Source organism: Schistocerca piceifrons, chromosome 3 (assembly GCF_021461385.2).
Source record: "Schistocerca piceifrons isolate TAMUIC-IGC-003096 chromosome 3, iqSchPice1.1, whole genome shotgun sequence".
NCBI classification, from domain to species: Eukaryota; Metazoa; Arthropoda; class Insecta; order Orthoptera; family Acrididae; genus Schistocerca; species Schistocerca piceifrons.
Window position 1 is genome coordinate 856,443,743 of NC_060140.1, and position 17,418 is coordinate 856,461,160.

The 17,418-nt window shown below is 43.3% G+C and overlaps 1 long non-coding RNA gene across 1 annotated transcript in view; it reads left to right on the top strand.

The window, feature by feature from the left end:
- Positions 1-17,418, top strand: part of LOC124789641 — a 207,651-nt gene that overhangs the window by 91,348 nt on the left and 98,885 nt on the right. The window contains exon 2 of the long non-coding RNA XR_007016146.1: positions 13,526-13,579. This is a non-coding gene — a long non-coding RNA (uncharacterized LOC124789641). The remainder of the gene's footprint in view (positions 1-13,525; positions 13,580-17,418) is intronic.

A 17,418-nucleotide genomic window follows, 5' to 3' on the forward strand; every position in this document is an offset into this window, starting at 1 on the left:
GTAAGGATAATTGATCATTTCTTTTCACATAATTTGCTATCAAATGTATAGTTTGGTTTTAGAGGTGGTTTAAAAACTGAAAATGCTATTTTTCTTTAATCTGTGGGGTACTGGGTGGATTAAATGAAGGTTTCCAACGCCAGGCATTTTTTTTTTTATTTAACCAAGGTGTTTGATTGTTTTGATCACAAAATATTGCTCCAGAAGTTGGACCGTTATGAAATACAGGGAGCAGCTCACAACTGGATCACCTCTTACTTTATCAACAGACAGCGAAAGGTCATTATCCACAGTGTTGAGAAAGGGTATAATGTGGGGTCTGAGTGGGACACGATCAAATGGGAGGTTCTCCAGCTGGCGCCACTACTGTTTCTTATTTACATAAATGATACGGCCTCTAGTATTACGAGTAACTCTAAAGTATTTCTGTTTGATGATGACACTAGCTTGGTAGTAAAGAAAGTTGTGTGCAACATTGGCACTGTTCCAAATAATGCAGCTCAAGATATAAGTTCATATCTTGTAGAAAATAAATGAACGCCAAATCACAGTAAGACTCGGTTTTTACAGTTTCAAATGATCAATTCAACAATTTCACAGAATGGGCATATGGTTAGCGAAATTGAACAGTTCAAATTTCTGGGTGTTCAGATAGATAGTAAACAGTTCTGGGTAACGCATGTTCAGGATCTTGTTCAAAGACTTATTGCTGCCAGTTTTACGGTTCGACCGGCATCTGAAGTAAGTGATAGTTCGACACAAAAACTAGTCTACTTTGCTTATTTTCATTGTTTTGGACGTATGGTATTATATTTTGGGCTAACTCTTCCCATTCCCAAAGAGTATTTTTGACTCAGAAACGGGCGGTTTTGGCAGTAAGTGGTAAAAGTTCGCTAACCTCTTGTCGACCCCTGTTCATTAGTCTGGGTATTCTGACATTGGTCTCCCCTCTATATACATATATATTCTTTACTGTCGTTCCTTGTTAACCATATCAGCTTATTCCCAAGATATAGCAGCTTTCACTGTGTTAATACTAGGCAGAACTCCAATCTACTTTTGGATCGCACTTCCTTGACTCTTGTGCAGAAAGTCGTGCAGTATTCGGCTGCATCCATTTTCAATAAGCTACCGCAAGAATTCAAAAATCTTGGAAGTAATCCATACGCTTTCAAACCGAAGCTGAACAGTTTCCTCTGGGTCACTCCTTCTGATCTGTCGAGCAGTTCCTTGAAAAATTAAGTCGATTCCTGTGTTATATTGTTGATTGCGTTTACGTGAACATATGGGTTGTCTTTTTTTAGGTTCATAAACATTTTGTTTTATCTGTTATTACTTTTATGTTGTAATTTCAGGTACTGACACGCTCCATGACCACGGATATTAGCTCCTCGATTTGGTCCTACGAAACTAGACATGTAAACTAAAATAAAATTAAACCCACTGTTCTGGGACGGTTTAAAACACTTTGTTTCGAATGAGACTGGTTTTGAAGCTTTAATAGAAACGGTGTTTTTCTACTTTTCGCAAAAATCGTCATTATTTGACGGATGCATAGATTATTGGAAATGGTAGGCGAATGAAATTTTATATTTCACATCTTTGTGCTACCGATCGTGTTGCTAGTTTCACGCCCAACTCTGATGTTTGATTCAAATTATCTAGTATTGTTAGGCTGTGTTTTCGTCATACCTTGAATCCCTCGAATGTAAGAAGCCAAACTTTGAATTTTTTCGGGCGATTTTGTGAAAAAATTTCTGGCGTCGTACAACTCGTAAAGTTGTTTTCGTTATTATTCTGGAGAGAAGACATAAAATTATACAAGACAGCCAAAGTCCAATTCTTTCAAGAAAATATTGTCGGAGATGTAACAGCTCTAAGTCGCCAGGAGTTCAGACTCGCTCTGTACAAAATCGCACATGGAGTCAGGCAAGTATCTATATTTCGGCCAGTGTTGCTGTGTCGATCGCTCAACTTTACGAATGTTCATCGCGGACATGTGCAAATGTTCATATGAAATTTCAACGAAATGTGCGATTATCGAGTGGGGAGCCAAGGTCAGTGGACTTGGAATGACCCATCCTCTCTACCGCAGCCGTCGTCAGTTATTTTGCTGTCCAAATAACGAAATTCATCACTGTTTTTATTTCCTCAGCGTCATCTCATTTAAGGGCAATGTAGTGCAAAAATATTTTAATTATGCGATAATGAGGAAATTAGGTTAGGAAACAGACACAAAAAGTATTTGACAAATGGCAGCCACGTAATTGAGAGCAACAGAAGTAAAAAGGATATGGTTCAAATGGCTCTGAGCACTGTGGGACTTATCATCTGAGGTCAACTTAGAACTGCTTAAACCTAACTAACTTAAGGGCATCACACACATCCATGCCCGAGGCAGGATTCGAACCTGCTACTGTAGCGGTCGCGTGGTTCCAGACTGAAGCGGCTACAACCGCACGGCCACACCGGCGGGCAAAAAGGATATAAAATATAGACCACCAATAGGAAGGACAGCTTTCTCGAAAAAGAGAACTATGTTAACGTGGAGTATGGATGACAATTAAAAATTTATCTCCTGCTTAACAACGTTCACAGGATTAATTGTGACACGCCTACATAGGTCTGTGAGCTTCAGATGGCGCTAGCGGCCGCGCACATATGTTTACAGACGAATGGCGCTGAAAGCTAGTCAGTCGGTTACACCGCTATATTTTAAGCGCGCTTCCAGTCGATTTTAGCCGTCGGAGCTGCTGTGCTGGCCGCGTGAGTGAAGTTCAGCAGAGCAGGCTGTGTCTGCGATCGGAACGAGCCAGCGCGATATGTACTATATGTGCTGTCGAGGCTGTCCCCGTGACTCGAACGGTCGTTTCAAGCTTAGGCCGATCGCGATTGGACAGCACGGGAAACTGCCCACCCAAATTGTCAACCACAGCGATGTAACGGGAAGTTCGGCCGCTGCCGTTATATGGAGAAATCTCGTTATCTGCCTCGTAGTGGTCGCACTAGCTGATGAGCGCGACCTGCGAAGTTGTACGTCCCCGAAGGAAGGAAGGAAGGAAGGTGGGGTGTTACGTCCTGTCGAAGACGAAGTCAGTAGAGACGGATCACAAGCTCAGATTGGGGGCGGAAGGAGAGGGAAATTGGGCGTGTCCCTCGAAAGCACCATCCCGACATGTACCTTCAGGATTTGAGAAAACACGGGTAACTTAAAATCTCGATGGCTGGGCGAGGATTTGAACAGCTGCCCTTCCGAATGAGAGCGCAGTTAGCCTCCCCACTTTGCCACAGGTACTCGAGGAGAAGGCAGTAGGACTGGCCTTAGTTGGCTGGAAGGGTCGTGCCGCCTTGGACAGTACGCAACCTTCTGCGTCCACACAAATTTGGCCGTAAGTCGTCCATTACGAAAAAACTGTACATCCCCCACCCCTCCCCCACATCCTCAGCACCGAGGCGCGCGAATAAAGCGAACAAGGGGAGGCCTGGATCGGTGGCGTCGGGTTTTGTTCGTGGACGAGTGCAGGACTTGCCTGACGTCTGGACAGTGTAGGAGGCCGCCAGGTAGCGGCGCACGCCTCAGGCGGACAGAGCGTCAGGTCAGTTACGTTTTGGGCTGGTATCGTATTGGCTACTGATGTCGGCGTTCTGTAGGCTGACTTGAGGGTGGTGCCGCAGCAGGACAAGAGCGGATAGGAGCCTCCAAAACTATATCGGTAGAAACACGTCAAGTAGGCACGTCCTGGTTAGTGCGCTGACATTTGTCAGTGCCTCGTGACGTCACTGGTGAGACAGCGGCGTCGCCAATTTCAGTTCTCCTTCGCGCTAAGCGGTTACCGTGATGTCGGTTCCGGGTATTATTTCTCGCACTGATCATAAAGAATTAAACTTTCCAGCTCAGGTGAATTTTAAAAGTGTCATGTTTTCTAATTGTCAGTCTGAAAGCACTATGTGGTTACATAGTTAAAAATAGAATGAGACTGCTCAGATTAGCAGAAGAATGTACAGCTGTCTTTAGCCTCATAGTTTGCGAAGCCACACCGTGTATAATACTTATCAAACAAGAATAATAATAATAATAATAATAATGAGCGTATGGCATTGGTGGCCGGGAGACCCCTCGCGGGGCGGTTCGGCCGCCGCTCCCCAAGTTCTTTAACGCCACTACGGCGACTTGCAAATGAATGAGGATGAAATGATGATGAAAGACACACCACACCCAGTCATCTCGAGGCAGACAAAATCCCTGACCCCGTTGGGAATCGAACACGAGACCCCGTGCGCGGGAAACAAGAACACTACCGCAAGACCACGAGCCGTGGACACTAGAATAGAAGTTTCATGGTAGTAATGTTTCACATCAAACATGTTTCACAGGTTAATAAATAAAAGCTGATATTGCCTTAGACGATACTAGTGCCACATTTTTAATCTGTCAGTGCTAAAAGGAATGCAACGCGTAGCTGGTTTCTTCATGCTCTGTTCTTTTTCGTAACTTCAAATTTAGCTTTCCTGATTAGACTTCTAGTCCGGATGGAAGTCCTTATTCTCACGTACAAGAAAAATATTTTGTTAATTTTATCGAATAGAGTATGTATCATGCGGCAAGAAAAGTGTTTTTTGCATACCTCACTATTCCTAACGAAATTCTCTTACTGTAAATTTCTTACGTCCGGCCTCGTGAGTCTTTTTCTCTCTATCTGTTCTTAATCTGCGTCTTGCTGACCTATGATAGTATGAAATTCTACTGTGATTCAATTTTATACAGTTTGAAAGAAAGTATTTAGTTTAATTTTTAGTTCCATTTGGTTCTTCCCCAATCAGTTTTCTTTCTTCTCTTCTCGGCGCATGTGTTAAAAGCGTCGAAGTGTAGTTCTTGTCTACATAATTCACTGTCATATGACCTCACATTTCTGATATCATAACTGAACTCTCCGACCGAAGAACTATTCTTTAGTTTTTGTCCCCCTTTAACATTAGCCTCCCAATATCATCTTGTAGGTCGATTTAGTGTCATTTATCAGCTCCTAAACCTCTATGGAGAGATATTCTTGTCAGTGTGTGACAATGTGAGTGCATCGACTTGAAAAATTTCTGCGGAATACATATTGTTAAGACTCGTAATAACGTGTCAGAAATTCCTTCAATATCAGTCATATTGTTTTTAGAATTCTTGTTTACAGTAAAGCTCACTCTTGAATTTCCTTTCTCTTAAGTTGCTCTGCAGCGAAATATGTGACATGGCTTTAATTTTATTTAGTCTTCATTCCTTCGCCATACTTGTGATAACCTCATTTGATGTTGTTATGAAATGCCTCTTACAGCTCCTCTAAACTGCCACAGAATCCTAGAATACTGAAATTTAGTGTCCTTAGGTAAAATGTAGAAGCAGTTCGGTTCATAAAGTCCACGTTATTGTCTACTCAGCCAAACGTGGTGTAGCAGTATGTGGGCACTGTGTATTCTCCTTGGCCTGAAGCCGTTGTCTTGAGTTCCATTAGGCCACTGCTGCCGGGTTTCTCCTCCAACACTTGTGACTACTGCATGGCTGTTGTCGGACCTCCGACAACTTGACCCGTGGTTCACACTAGCTGCCTGCCAGGCCAGGAGAGTTTGCTGTCAACACGGACTCGTACACTGATTTAAACCGTTATAGCTAGCGGACTAACCAGTGTTATCAGTTAATTATTTGTACCAATCTGTCTATAGTCGAAAAACAAACTTAGTTTTCTTACATGTTTTGAAAGAATAAATCCAGTACACAAATTATAAACTAAAATCTTCAGCTATTTCATTTGTGGTATTAGTTCATCACACAAGTTGGTTACATACAGTATTTGATGGATGGAAAGTGAGAAAGTGCTAAATCTTGCATTTGTCAAGAGAATCAAAAACAGCGTTATTGTGTTTCTACATTTGTATCCCAAAAATTAAAAAGGTATTGTGATACCACAGAATTATGCTGCCCCCATCATCGCTGCAAAAACTGCAGACATATTAGAAAATAAATAACTTATTGAGAACGTTGTAGGTACCGTACCGGGGAACTGACCGTTTTCGAAGTTCAAATGTGTGTGAATTCCTAAGGGACCAAACTGCTGAGGTCATCGGTCCATAGACTTACACACTACTTAAACTAACTTACGCTAAAAACAAGACACACCCATGCCCGAGGGAAGACTCGAACCTCCGGCGGTAGGGGCCGCACAATCCGTGACGTGGCGCCTCGAAGCGCGCTGCCGGTATCTAAGTGTCAATAAGAGATTTTTTTTTTGCTTAAAGTGTAATTAATGCAAAGGCACTAAGGGCTTTTTTGTGATTATACACGCTAAGAACTACATATTTTAACTAGTAGAACTGTAGTTATCTCGCATCTTTTAAATTTGCTAGTGGAACTGTAGTTATCTCGTATCTTTTAAATTTACTAGAAGACAGTCACAAAATAAAAATCAGGAAAAATCTCGCAGTGTTAAATTCTGGTTCTTATACAACTCCATTTTTGAGCTCAAGTGTTGCAATGTAGAATTCCCTGTGCTGTTGAGGAAGAAATGGCAACGTTGTCAACAAGTGTTTCTACTTTGCAAGCGGTAACTAGGTCTCGTGTTTCAGATGAAGTATAGCACGGCGTAGATCAGCCATGGATTTTCCTTTTTTCAACGCACTGACATTTTTCCATTCTTTTGTTTCAGAGTACGAATTATAATTAGCTGTTTGAGATAGATGAGTATGAGACTTTTGAACATACTGCATTTAGAGACATTACACGTCTGCAATGACAAAAATGTTTCAGCAGAATTTTCAAATCAGAGACGTCATTTGTGTGTATTGTAATTAAAGGAATGGGGTCATAGCTTTGACCGACTCAACAATCTTGTATAAATCTTGATTGAAGAAAGACTTTGACGCATAGCAGGGAAGTACTGCTTGGGACAAAGACCGCGCGTCGTCTATTGACGCACATATGAAACACTTTCACTGTGATTTGGCACCTGGATCAAGTCTGGCGACATGCAGCAGAGTACCGAGAACATAGTAGCATTGAAAACGCGTTTCGTGATAAAAAAAAGGCATTCGGGACGTTTTCAATTTCTATTCCTCGTTTGTAGTCTCGTATCCTGTGGCAGGGATAAATGAATTATTGAGGTACGCCATGGCTGAACGAAGGACACGAAACTGATTCATGTGTCACACTTGCACGCCGCCCGTAACGATGCTAAGGCTGACTTACCCAAGAGTGATCGTCATCTTGTACTAAGCTATACGTGTTTCAAGTTTGGTTGAAATTGTTTCACAGGTTCCAGAGCTGTGCTGGAACATGGATACATCTATTCAAACAGCGACAGCTTTTTCTGTAATCTTGGAGCATAAGCATGTCTATGTGCTGCCTGTATGTAGCTAAGTCGAAGCTCAAGCTCCTCCCCTTTTGGCGAATATGTTCGACAGTACGATATCGCACATATTTTTTGCCCGAAAGCGACCGTTTGTTTTATTAAATTCTAATGACATAAGCGGTTTGTCTCTGTAGAATGTTAGTAATTTCTCGCCGCTAGGCGTTTGTAAACATTCTCCGAATTGTATTCACTAGGGTCGTTCTTTTTGGGTGATGTAATTTCCCAAATGTCGGTGGAACCGTATGCGTTCGCTCGCTACCGCAATTTGCGAATTTAGATTTTTTATGAATGTATCGATCGTCTCATTAGTTTCATTACGAAAGCAAAGGAAAAGCTGCTTTTACGTTACAAGACAGGGATCTCCTGACAGCTGCTGCCCCATCATGCTGCCTGTTGAAGTGGGTCGGATGTTTGTGCAAGCGTCTCGCGATAACATTTCGTCGCTGATAAGTTTATCTGGGGAGCACCTCGTGATCCGCTGACGTCTGCTGAATCATTAACACAGACTGTTGATACCAGTGTCCCTACGCCACATGTACCGACCTGTTGACAGCTGTTAGCCATATCGTTGTCAGAGGGTCGGCGAGGTAGCTCCTGTGAAGGCCACACAGCGCTAACACCACCACTTGAGGCCCCCCGCGTGCGACAAGCCGAGGGGCGGCACACTAGTCTGCCTGTTTCTTAAACACCCTCAAGATGTGCGAAAGAATCAGCAATCTTACTTGGCCGACAGCTATAATTCTCATACGCTTTTTTATTGAGAGCAAGCTTCCCCTCCCGAAATTCAAACAGCTGTAGTCTGTGACGATAATTTAATTAATGACCATTTGTTAGAAAATTGTGCAAAGACTTCATGAAGAAACTGATAGTGGACAGGTCTCTCTTGTTCAGTAGTTCAGTCATTTTTTCCCTTTCCAGTGATTGACGAAATCACTGTTTAAAGAACTGTTCAACACAAAAGTCCTTGCAGTCTTGACAGATGGTGACGGAGAATAGGTGCTAGTGAGTGATTAGGACAGAGTGTATTTGGGTGGCACGGTCCAAAAGAGCAAGCATTGCACAAAGAGGCACTGTTAACGTGTTTCGGGTGTTTGTATAGTCATCCTTATGATAAGAAGAGAGAAAATGGTTCAAATGGCTCTGAGCACTATGGGACTTAACATCTATGGTCATCAGTCCCCTAGAACTTAGAACTACTTAAACCTAACTTAAACTAAGGACATCATACAACACACAGTCATCACGAGGCAGAGAAAATCCCTGACCCCGCCGGGAATCGAACCCGGGAACCCGGGCGCGGGAAGCGAGAACGCTACCGCACGACCACGAGTAAGAAGAGAGACTGAACGCCTGCAGCTATACACTACGAGTATCCGGAAGTGCGTGGCAGGGGGCACGCCGTTGTACCATGCTTTACGTTTTCTTCCCGTTCCCTACACGGATGGGGTTAGGGAAAAATGACTTTGTACGCGTCTATGTCAGCAGTTATCTACACTTAATTTTATCTATGCTATCCCTGTAGGACATACAGGGTGATTCCGTGATGATGGCCGGCCGCGGTGGTCTCATGGTTCTAGGCGCGCAGTCCGGAACCGTGCGACTGCTACGGTCGCAGGTTCGAATCCTGCCTCGGGCATGGATGTGTGTGATGTCCTTAGGTTAGTTAGGTTTAAGTAGTTCTAAGTTCTAGGGGACTGATGACCACAGCTGTTAAGTCCCGTAGTGTTCAGAGCCATTTGAACCGTGATGATGTTACAAACTTTCAGGGATTTTGAAGAGGGGTACTTGCATCAATTTGAGGTAAGGGACCCTGGTCAGAAAACGACCAAGTAGAAAGTTATAAGCGAAAATCGTTCCGACGACATGACAGTAGAATACACGTAGCGATACTGTTGTTGCTAAGATTGTAGGGTGGGAAACTTTCAGAGGTGTCAGCATGGATCAAAACAAGAAAAATATCTAGTAAACATGGCCTCTGAATGCATACTTACAAGCTATGAGCACTTGGTCGTCTTCACTACTGTGCAACTCGTCTCTTCTACTACAAGCCCTTTCGTTTCCATATTTTGTGAGGAAGTACTATGGACCAAAATAAAAAAAGTTCGTGTGCACTCGAAAATGCGCACCTTAAGAGCAATGGACACTTTTTTAGTAGAAGCTATGTTTTTACAGTAGCGAAGACTAACAACTGCCCATAGCTCTTAAGGTATGCATCTCAGAGCCTATATGTACTTCACACTTCATCTTGTTTTCGTCCGTATTACTTCCTGAATAAAATCTTTTCGGTTTTCAAACCGCGCCAATTCGTATAAAATTCTCGAGCTTTCGAAGGCTACTTCCGCGACCGTCGTCTACTACTGACTGCCGGGGCTAGCACCATTTTCCGGTTATACTGGGTGATTTTTTCCACAGTATACAAACTGTAAGCAGTGATCGATGAGAGTCAACGAAACAAAAAAGGTGTAACGAACTTATTCCTGGAAATGTATGGTTTCCATACTAGAGACAGTTTATTCAGTCATACTTAGTTACAGGGATTGCAGTCTAATATGCGCTGTACCATCAGCCACACTTACAGTATGCACTGTTTCCTCCTAGAGGGTGGTATTGTTCCTCATACGTCATCCCTTAGCGCCCTCTCCTGCCGTAGTAATCGTTAATGTGTCCGATTCACTTCTCTTGCTGATTCATCTTGTAGTGGATGTGGCACAGCGTTGTACATAATGGTTCAGTATTCGAATCGAGAGCTTGGCTACATGGTGTGTACCTATGGAAAGGCAAATGGCAACGGCGGCGGGCACCAAGGTTGTATCAAGAAGCCTATCCCCATCGACAACCACCACATCATTTAATGCTTGCAACAGTCTTTCGCCTATTGTCTGAGACAGTGTCGTTTCAGGAAATAGGAAATTATGAACGACGTATCCGAAATGTTCTGACACTAGGTATGGAGGAAAAAGTGGTTAACACTTTAACACTGTGGAAGTCAACCCCCCCCCCCCCCCCCCCCCGTGTCTGTACCAGGCAGTTGGCCAGCCAATACAGGGTAAACTAGACGACCGTATGTGGAACATCCTCCATGACCAACTGTGTACCCTTATCACTTACAGCGTGTGCAGGGCTTACAAGCGACAGACTTTCCACATCGAGAGCAGTTTTGTCACTGGTTTCTTCAGAAGGCAACGATTCCGGGATTTGTGTCATGCATCCTACTCACAGATGAGGAGTGGTAGCTTCAACTTTCACAACAGTCATTTATGGGATAGTATGCAGAACCCCCATGGTATGGTGACAGCGAATCATCAACATCGGTGCAGCCAGAATGTTTGGGCCGGTATAATTGGCGACCGTAATTTGGGACTAGTCTACCTTCCACGTCGCGTAATAGGGCAGAACTATTGGTATTTCTTGCGGGTGACTTAGCCTCTCCTGGTAAACAAAGGCCATTGATGATCCGAAGGGTTATATGGCTGCTACGTGATGGTGCTCCAGCCCACTTCGCCGTTAACGTCCGGACGCATGTGAATCGTGTCTTCCATGGTCACCAGATCGGACAAAAGGGTCCAGTTGCATGACCTGCTCGTTCAGTGGATCTCAACCCGTGCGATTTCTGGTTCTAGAGCCGTCTCAAAAAGTATTGTGAATGCAGAGCCTATTCCAGATGTGGAGACACGGGAGCAGTGTATTCATGCTGCCTTTTACACTGTTCGGATGCTGCTTGGCGGATGTGAACGTGTGAGACAGAAGGTTCTACGGCGCTTACACGCATGTGTTGAGGCACATAGAAACAGTTTTCAACACATACTGTAACTGTGGCTGCATGATACAGCGCGTATTAAACCGCAGTCTCTGTAACGATGTGTGACTGAATAAATGGTTTCTAGCATGGAAACCATGTATGTCCGGGCATAAGTTCATTAGACCGTTTTTGTTCCGTATCCTCTCATCGACCAATTCCTAGAGTTTGTACTCTATGGGAAAAAATCACTCTGTATAGCTGACTTCGGCCGCTGGCACCAGTCAGAGAGGGCCGAAACGACGCGTACACGGAAGTTGAGTTGGGCAACTCATAGCAGCTCCGGCCCGTCGCCGGACCCAGTGACGTCAGCGGGCGCAGGGGACCGGCACCATGTTTAAAACTGCCGCTGCCGCCTCCCTTAAAGTATTAAGCGTCCGTCGTTGCTTCGTTTTGACATCGAAAACCTACCTCCAGGCCCTACTAAGTGTGAACCGATGGTCTCTGGTAAAATTATTGTTTTCATTCTAGTTTCAGCCGCCTCTTTGGAATTCCAGTATGGTGACGCACGAGTCAAGACTTTGGTGTTCTACGACTGTATTTGGTGTCCGTTTTCCAGGCAATGCTCATCTATGGCCGACTTGTCAATCTCCCTTTGCTTAAGATTTCTCTTGTGCTCGGCACTACGCTCTGCTCTGCAACTGTACGAATTGTCTGACCTATATAGAGGCTGCCGCACTCGCAAGGGACACCATACGTACCGAGCACACGAAGAGCTATGGCTCTGAGCACTATGGGTTGGGTTGTTTTGGGGAAGGAGACCAGACAGCGAGGTCATCGGTCTCATCGGATTACGGAAGGACGGGGAAGGAAGTCGCCCGTGCCCTTTGAAAGGAACCATCCCGGCATTTGCCTGGAGCGATTTAGGGAAATCACGGGAAAACCTAAATCAGGATGGCCGGACGCGGGATTGAACCGTCGTCCTCCCGAATGCGAGTCCAGTGTGAGCACAATGGGACTTAACTTCTGAAGTCATCAGTCCCCGATAACTTAGAACTACTTAAAACTAACTAACCTAAGGACATCACACACATCCATGCCCGAGGCAGGATTCGAACCTGCGACCGTAGCGGTCGCGCGGTTCCAGACTGTAGCGCCTAGAACGAAGAGCTATGTCATCTTTAGCAGGGCGCAGCATATCTCGTATTTGGAGGCGGGCCGGAACACTGGTCTCTTTCAGTGTCTCTGCAGTAGACGTCCTGATTTGTTGCTCGTTGCCCCACAGTGTGACAGGAAAGCCGCCGGCTTGGCTTTTTCCGCCGATCCACAAGGCGTCCTCCTTCGGTGGTACGTGAAAGCGGTTGGAAATCTCTCTTGTTGTAAACATTCTTCACGAACACGTACCTCAAGGCTGCAATTCAGGCTGTAGGTGGTCGTCGTCAGAAATTACTTTGGATCTGTGCATTAACGTGTTCAGGACCGCTTTCTTGTGTACAAGATGATGAAAACTACGGCCGTTCAAATACGGATCAGTGTGCGTCGGTTTCCTGTACGCTGAATGACCAAGCCGTCCTCCTGCATTCCGCTCAACTGAAATACCCAAGAACAGTAGCTTGCCATCCTTCTCAATCTCTATGCAGTGTATTTTCACCGTGAGGCCATATCAGGAAGGTGTCATCGACGTACCTTAAGAAGCAAGATGGACGCAACTGAGTTGAGAGCCTGCTCCTCAGAGTGCTCCAAGAAGAAATTCGCGACTACAGGTGACAGTGGTGAACCATTCGCTGTGCCATCTGTCACTTCATAATAGTCGCCGCGGTACAAGAAGTACGTTGTCATTAGAAAATGACGGAACAACTTGACGATTCCTGATTGAAACTGTTCAGCCAAAAGATCCAGCGTGTCTTCCTTGCACTGGCATCCTCGTGAAACGTGACACCACGTCCAGGCAAACCATTATGTCGTTCCGGTCTATTTTCATTTTCTTGAGTGTTTCAACAAATGTCTGACAGCTTACACTCGGTGTTCACTATGTCCCAGTTTTGGCACTAATAATCTAGCAAGATGTTTTTCCAGTCTGTTTTGCAGAAAGTAAGAAAAATTGCATACCTTCCTTAAAGAACAATAATAACACGACACGTCGCGAAATGTTCATACAGTACGCGAAAATTTATTGCAACTACAGACTGATAACACTCAACGTGGAACATTATAAAAGCATGTAAAGTGGATGACTTAAAAGAAAGTTATGCGCTATTTAAAAGGTTCAATCACAAAGTGTCAGTATATTTTTTTGGGTGAAGGAGACTAACATAAAGTAAGTATAGAATTTTATTTGTTAATAGTTTGGTGGTGACGGCCGTGGGCCTCTGGTGTAACGTCAATCCATTGTATTTTGCAGCATCCTGGAGACGAAACTGGCTGACGGAAGCGGGTTTGCGGAAACACTGACGAGGTGAGTGGCAGGCGTGGGTGCCGGCGGTGCAGCAGATCAGCTGGTGAAGTGAAGCATCGTTAGCAAACCAGCGTATGAGAGTTAAACAGTTCTTATATTGTAGATCAAGGCCATAACGTGACATCTCAGTTTGTAGAATACGAGTGAGACAATTACAGCATTGGTTTTACATAAAATGAACCAGCTCACATCATTTTATAAGAGATGTGCAGTCAGAGTCTATTTTTCATTGCGAGCTGATCATTCAGCATATTTTTAGAATTTAGGCGGAAATGTTTGTAGATTTCAGGCTATTCTAAGATGTTCAATTTGTAGCTCTTATCAACCATACGCAAAATTTCCATATTAAGCTCACATCGGAGGAAAAGAGTGTTTTACGACTTACCTGTATTTTCACCTTCTTTGTTGAGCAAGTGCTCACGAAAGGGGGTCTTAAACGACCTCACTATTTGTCTTATATAAAAAACAGACATCCATTGCAGTGAATCCCTTGTTAGAGAAATTAGTATTATCCATGAACAGCAGCGTGGTGACTTCATTGGAGGTAAAGGACGAATTGGCGTCATATTTTTTAAACACTTCGCAGTACGATATGAAATGTCACCTAGTAATAATATTGTAATGTATTTCTTTACAGTGAGGTCATTTTTATTGAGTGAAGAGGAAATAATATTTCCCTTTGTTTTAGCTTTATAAAATTTTTGATACCCGTTGTTGACTGCCGTATGCTTCACATTGTTAAGTTCAGTAATTCTTGGGTGTTCGTGTTGATGAAAACTTCCAAGTGGAAGAAGCATGCTACTGAGCTTATCGTGTATACATATCATCCTGCAAACTGATACGTTCAACAACATTTCGATAGAAAGACTCGTTCAAATGATCTGTGGAACACGCAACTAACTAATTTCAACAGCAGAAGGGGTTAGGGAGACTTTGAACATACGGTCGACATAGCGTTACACAACGCCGGTTTTTGCTTAAAGGGGTCATAACAAGCAGCATGAACAGTGTTACCTGTTGTGGCGGGTTTCCTGTAAATACCAAAGTTAATTTTACCGTCTATTAAACGTAGTTTTAGGTCATTGAAGCTGAGTTCATTACGCCGGTTTTCTATTTCATAGCCGGCCGGGGTGGCCGAGCGGTTCTTAGGTTAGTTAGGTTTAAGTAGTTGTAAGTTCTAGGGGACTGATGACCTAAGATGATAAGTCCCATAGTGCCCAGAGCCATTTGAACCATTTTTTTCTGTTTCATATGTAAATTTAATTTTAGTGTGGTACCAATTCAGAGTGTCTGCAAGTAATATCATGACATCCCCTTTAATGTAAATGATAGTATCGTAAAACGTGCCATCTCTAGGATGAAATACTAGTAGCCAGAGCGGGGTAAGATGAAAAAAAATTTGTCACAGAATAATTAATGAAGATAACAAAAAAAAAAAAAAAATGGCTCAAATGGCTCTGAGCACTATGGGACTTAACAGCTGTGGTCATCAGTCCCCTAGAACTTACAACTACTTAAACCTAACTAACCTAAGGACATCACACACATCCATGCCCGAGGCGGGATTCGAACCTGCGACCGTAGCAGTCGCGCGGTTCCGGACTGCGCGCCTAGAACCGCGAGACCACCGCGGCCGGCAATGAAGATAACAGCTAGACGTCCAGTGAGGCCGTTCTCCATAGCGAGGCGTTCATCCGCCCACAGAAACTGAATGATGTTTGGGACCGAATCAGCACTAATATTCGAAAAAAATGCGAGAGAAGTGGGTATGGTGGTTTGAACGTGTGCTTGAGGAGATTCGGGTGTTGTGGAATAGTTGAGTAGTATTAAATACCGACATTTCTGCTCTAACAGGTGGTAGTGGTGGTGGTGCTGCTGCTGCTTCGTGAGACTAGCATGAACTGTTTCGACAATTGGCGAGTATGTCTATGCTTGCTAAATAAGAAAGCTTTTGTCTGTGTTTCGTGAAACTTCTGTAGGTAACTTTTCAAAAATATACATTAAGGGGATACGGAATCGGATTTTGGGTTAAAAAATCGAATTTTTTTTTATTGGCGTATTATATTCTGCCATGTTTCCTCTTTAAAATGACGTATCATACATAGCTCTACTACAATTATAACTATTTTATTTTTATATATTTGTGAGATCGGGTATTGCGCTTTAGTTATACACGTCTCTCGTGGCTGACCATGAACTTTTTGGCAGTACCTTTAAAGTGACATGAATTCAAATATCCCGGTTTCCAGCCACTATTTATACACTAGTTGCCCGAAAATGTTTCTCTCTGGTTTCCTCAAGTTACTCTTTGACTTTGTGGCGGGACTGTTTTGTAAACAGTGTGATATAAGAAAGTAGTTGTTGTTGAGTTATTTCGTATTTAGTGCTTCATTTTTCGCAGTGAAAATGCCTAGAGCTAAAGCAAAAGTATTTAAAAAGCGTGTGAACTGGCAAAAGAAAAGAAATAATGATTCATTAGCAAAGCAAAGCAGTTCATCATCATCACTGTTGGAAAATGTGAATCCACTTATTACTGATTTGCCGAACGAACTTACACCAAATGAAAACAGTGCTTCTCATAAAAAACTAAGAGATTTGGAAGAGAAATATAATTTACTTGATAGAGGGAATGAAGTTTTTGAACTCATTGATACGAATATATTGTGTGAAGCTCTTGAAAACAGTTTGTGCTGCAAAAAATGTCATGGAAACGTTTCTCTGAAAGTAGAATCCCATGTTGGCCTGGCTGCCCAGTTTAATTTAATATGCAGTGTTTGTAAATACAGCTGTAAGTTTCCAAGTTCGGTTTCAGTAACTGTAAATAATGGATACAAGAAAACTGAACTTTATAGTGTAAATATTAGGTTAGTTTATGGATTGCGAGCAATTGGTAAGGGCAAAGCAGCTGGTGATATGCTATGTGGTGTTCTAAACCTTCCAAGTGCACCTTCAAAGTTTGAAGCTTACAATTATGTACTAGGATCTGCAGTTGAAGATGTAGCACAGAAGTCAATGCAGGTTGCTGTGGAAGAAGCAGTGGAAGAAAATGACGGCAGTCGTGACCTCACAGTGGCGTTTGATGGCAATGGCAGAAAAGGGGCCACACCTCCAACAATGGTGTTGTAACAGCAACTAGTGTTGATACTGGCAAGGTTATTGATGTTGCAATAATGTCTAAATACTGTAGGTGCACAGGCAGGCTGAAAAATGAACACAGTGATGACTGTATTGCTAATTATTATGGTAGTAGTGGTGGCATGGAGGTTGCTGGGGTGAAGAAAATTTTTCATCGCTCTTCACAGTGGTATAATGTTCGCTATGTCAAATATCTGGGAGATGGTGACTCTAAAGCATTCAAAGAAGTTTTGGAAAGCAAACCATATGGGAACAGTGTAAATATAAGCAAACTTGAATGTATAGGACATGTGCAGAAGAGAATGGGTGCCAGGCTGAGAAGGTTAAAATCAGTTATGAAAGGGAAAAAACTAGATGATGGGAAAACCTTGGATGGCAGAGGAAGATTGACTGATTCCATAATAGACCACATTCAGAACTGCTATGGCCTTGCAATCAGGCAAAATACAGGCAATCTTGAAGAAATGAGGAGAGCTATATGGGCTTTATATTTCCACACCGCATCCACGGATGAGCATCCACAACATGGTTTGTGCCCCAAAGGTGAAAACAGCTGGTGTAAATACAATAGGGGACTAACAACAGGAGAGAAATACATTCACCACCACAGTCTACCATCAGCCATCATGGCAGAAATAAAGCCCATTTTCAGAGATCTGGCTGACAGAAGTCTTCTGATGAAATGTCTTCACGGAAAAACGCAG